The 4,527-nt window shown below is 37.6% G+C and overlaps 1 pseudogene; it reads right to left on the bottom strand.

Annotated features, from left to right (window-relative positions):
* Positions 1-211: 211 nt before the first annotated feature.
* LOC148942570 (baculoviral IAP repeat-containing protein 3-like) lies at positions 212-1,653 on the bottom strand (annotated as a pseudogene).
* Positions 1,654-4,527: the final 2,874 nt, after the last annotated feature.

The raw sequence follows: 4,527 nt of genomic DNA on the forward strand, positions 1-4,527 counted from the left end.
ACTGAAAACGAAACTTCAAATCTTTCATTTGAAATAGTATCAGATTTGTAATCAATATTATAAACAGTTATACCCAAAAAAAGTTGACTTAAGTAAGAAATGATTTCGCCGTGCCATCAATAACCTAACGACGGAGCGGGCAGTTTGATAAGGCAGAAGTACAGCTGGAACAAGATGCAAGATGGCCGCATGGCAAAAATATGACTTCGATTCACTTGTCCAGACATACTTTACACTTATATAGTTCTTCAATTGCTTCTTCAAACTTGTCCACATCCATTGCTTCTTCAAGCCTTCTTCTTGGAGAGATGACATTTACTATGACAGGAGGCTCACCAGGTGGAATCTCATTTGGCTGTGGAGCAGAAGCCCCATACCACTCTGGAGAGATGTCCTCACCAACTTCGGCATTGGAACGAGGATCGGCTAAAACGGCTGATTCTTCTGGTAGCTGATACCAACTGGTGGGTTCTGAAGCTTCTGGCTCTCGGAATGCCGATGATCCAAATTCCTGGTGAATTTCTGAGACATCGCGAATTCTTATTCCTGGCAAATTCGTTTCTGTTCCACTAGGAGGAACACTAGGAATTCTAAATTCATCGCGAATTCTTATTCCTGGCAAATTCGTTTCTGTTCCACTTGAGGAGGGGACAGAGGATGAAGTCTCGACTTGTTGATCGGGTATTTCAAGGGCAGCAATAATCAACGCATCAACCGCCGTAAATCCTTGGCCTGTTCTCTTCAACTGATTCAAAATAGCTTGTCTCACTTTGGTAGCTTCTACAACTTCCATTGCCATCTTGGCCACGGATCCTTCAATTTCTTTCTTCAGTTTTTCTTCCAGCCTTCTTTCACTTTCAGTGTTTTTGGCCTCTGCTTTCCTTTTAAGTAACTCTTTGACTTCCTTAATAAATTCATCTCCCTTTGACAGAATTAAAAATACACAGTCACTAAACCACCTTGCATGTTCAACCCAGGGGTCATCTGTTTCCTCCCATTCGCACAAACCTTTATCACAATGAAAACATTTCACCTTATCTGAATCTCCCAGATAGAAAAATCCAGCTTCGGCAAGTTTGCGAGGATCCACCCGCTCATGGTAATGCCAATTAGCAAAAGTTTGTAACCTAGCTTCAAAAGTTGTTTTATCAGGGTGCTCAGGGCCTCGATGGGCATTGATTCTGAGGTTCGCCAGTGAATTGAGATGACTGTGAACTGATGTGACCAGTGGCTGCGAATTGATGCTAGGAAGGGCTGTACCACCACTTCGGACAGAAAGATTATCCACTGCTAGTTGCCGGGTTCTCGATCTAATCCTGTCAAAAAAAACCTTCGTCCACCATCCTCTTGAATTAAATGTCATTAGTCTAACATCCTCTCGTTTAAGAGCTCGACGTTCTTCTTGTGACAATAAAGGGCGGGAGGAACTCATAGACAAAAATGGACAATCCGGGCTTAAGTTTAAGTGCCTAGCAATAGCTTGATCGTTACAATTCCAGTCACTAATTTTTTTTTGCAGGCAAAACACTCCACTTCAGTGCCTGTGCCTGTGTAATAAAAACCGGCACGTGCTATTCTTTCTGCAGACAGTGGCGCAGACGAGGGCCAACCACGAAAAGTGTTTATTCTTTGTTCCAAGTTTTCAAAACGCATTGGTTGAATGTTTGAATGTTAGCTGAATGTTTAAGTCACGTATCAAGTACCAAGAACCTAACAAAAAATTCAACTAATTTTAAAATATTTACGTTTTTTTCTAGCCTAAATTAAAAGATTAAAACTATTGCTCAGATACCATAAGTATTTTTGCAGTTTATAACTTTACCGATTCTGAACTGAAAACGAAAATAAAAATTTATTTTTTAAATTTTTACGTCAAGTCGCTCATTACGTCATATATGGTTATTTAGTAATATTTTATATTACTATATTTTATATTTCATGATTACAAAATGTAATTTGAGGTCTTTCTTAATTGTAATCAAATCTTACCGCTGGTATACGATTATGTTTGAAATATTGCAGTGTGAAAAGACATCAAAAATGCAGTTTGGTGGAAAAATTTATTCACTTTCAGAAATAATTTATTTTAGTTACAAAAGGTTTTTAACCCAATTAATTTTCTTTAAAATGAGCCATTGAACAACTCTCTACGATGTTCCAGTGCCAAGCTATCTCTGGATACAAAAGAAAAAAAGAAAAAAAGAAAAAAATATCCCGTTTAGGCAGAATGTTGTAGTAGCTGCCACTTTTCTTGATTTTCAAGCCAATATATTCCCCTTGCCGTTCAAGCCAAGGGACAGAATGTTTCCTATGCAGGGTTTTCCGACAAGGCGGTTCTAATGGTGTACTTTTTGTTTTGATCTGACTCCTCTGTTAGGAACTATGGGTTTTTATATTTCTAAACATTGGACGTGATCGTCTCTTACTAGGTTGCTAGCTACCGCTGCAACCCGGATCACTAATATTTGATTCCAAAAAGAAAGTATTATAGAATGTAATAACATAGCAATGTAGTTTGGACTAAGTATCGTGATTAAGGGGATTCCTGTTCGTTTTGAGTTTGAACATAGCTCTTTGTGAACTATTATTTTTTAGTTAAAAAAACCTCTCAAAGTATTTTCTTTCAAAACCATCATAGTTTTCTTTTCTTTATAAACTTTTATTTTTCAGATTACACGAAATAATAATTACCATTCCTGAATCAGATTTAGATGTCATTTTTATTCATTATGCAGCTTTTTTTCAAAGCGTGTTTTTCAAATTTTGGTTACTATGGGCTATAGTTCATCTTTTAACAGATTGCAGCTACAGCTGCACTAATGATGCAGCTACCGGTGAATCACGAAACCTGAAAGTTAAGCTCATTTAACACAACTACTTTCAAAAAGAACAAGAAGCCCCTTATCTAGAACTTTACCACCAGGCAACTGTGGATTTAGCAAAACTTTCCCGTATAACACATCATAAACCATTTTGACCATAACCACTGACGAGAGCAGCTTAGCGCAGCGGAAGATATGTTGGAAAAATACCCCGGAGATGGATGGATCGAAACCTGATCGAACCTCGCTGGGCCTTAGGCCTAGTGCTGTTTGGTCAGGTTTCGATCCACTGACTTCCGAAGCTGCTCCAGGTAACAATTATATTTACCAAATAACGTCGTTTTTTCTTCCGTAGTGGGTCAGTGTATATTGAGCGTCGGATGCAACCTGGATAATGCTGCAATATACATAGCTTGCAGCTAACCCTGGAACCACCAAATATAATTTACTAAGGGCGAGAGATCGTTCTTTGCTGTAATTGATTTTCAAGCCAATATATTTCCCTTGCTGTTCAAGCCAAGGGACAGAAAGTTTCCTATACAGGGGTTTCAGACAAGGCGGTTCTAACGGTGTACTTTTTGTTTTCATCTGACTCCTTTTTTAGGAACTATGGGTTTTTATATTTCTTAACATTGGACGTGATCGTCTCTTACTAGGTTGCTAGCTACCGCTGCAACCCGGATTTAAAATGAGCCATTGAACAGCTCCTTACGATGTTCCAGTGCCTAGCTATCTGTGGAATTACTAACCTATACTATAATTAAGTGGTGTATAAAAATTAGTATAGGCACGAGCTCGTTCTTTATTATATTATTGATTTGACTCTATTTTTAGGAGTTTTGTTATATTTCTTAGCATTGGACTGATCGTTTCTTACTAGATTGCTAGCTACTGCTGCAACCCGGATTCACATATATATTATTTATGAGAGGCAACCTGGCCGAGTGGTCCAAGGCACTGGTGTTAGCCACCAGTCTCTTCGGAGGCGTGGGTTCAAATCTTACCGCTGGTATACGATTATGTTTGAAAGACTGCAGTGTGAAAAGACATCGAAAATGCAGTTTTTGGTGGAAAAATTTATTCTCTTTTAGAAATAATTTATTTTAGTTACAAAAGGTTTTTAACCCAATTAATTTCCTTTAAAATGAGCTATTGAACAACCCTCTACGATGTTCCAGTGCCAAGCTATCTCTGGAAACAAAGAAAAAAAAAAGAAAAAAATATCCCGTTTAGGAAGAATGTTGTAGTAGCTGCCACTTTTCTTGATTTTCAAGCCAATATATTTCCCTTTCTGTTCAAGCCAAGGGACAGAAAATTTCCTATACAGGGGTTTCAGACAAGGCGGTTCTAATAGTGTACTTTTTGTTTTGATCTGACTCCTTTTTTAGGAACTATGGGTTTTTATATTTCTTAACATTGGGCGTGATCGTCTCTTACTAGGTTGCTAGCTACCGCTGCAACCCGGATTATGTAATTATAAATGAGAACATTTACAGTTTTGACGTTTCTTATATAGTAATTCTGACGTCACTGCATCAAAAATACAGTTTTTATTGGAAAAATTTATTCTCTGTTAGAAATAATTTATTTTAGTTACTATAGATTTTTAACCCAATTAATTTCCTTTAAAATGAGCTATTGAACAACCCTCTACGATGTTCCAGTGCCAAGCTATCTCTGGATACAAAAGAAAAAAAAAGAAAAA

The sequence above is a fragment of the Artemia sp. Qi Xiang Cuo genome, chromosome 16 (genome assembly GCF_049724085.1).
Source record: "Artemia sp. Qi Xiang Cuo chromosome 16, ASM4972408v1, whole genome shotgun sequence".
NCBI lineage: Eukaryota > Metazoa > Arthropoda > Branchiopoda > Anostraca > Artemiidae > Artemia > Artemia sp. Qi Xiang Cuo.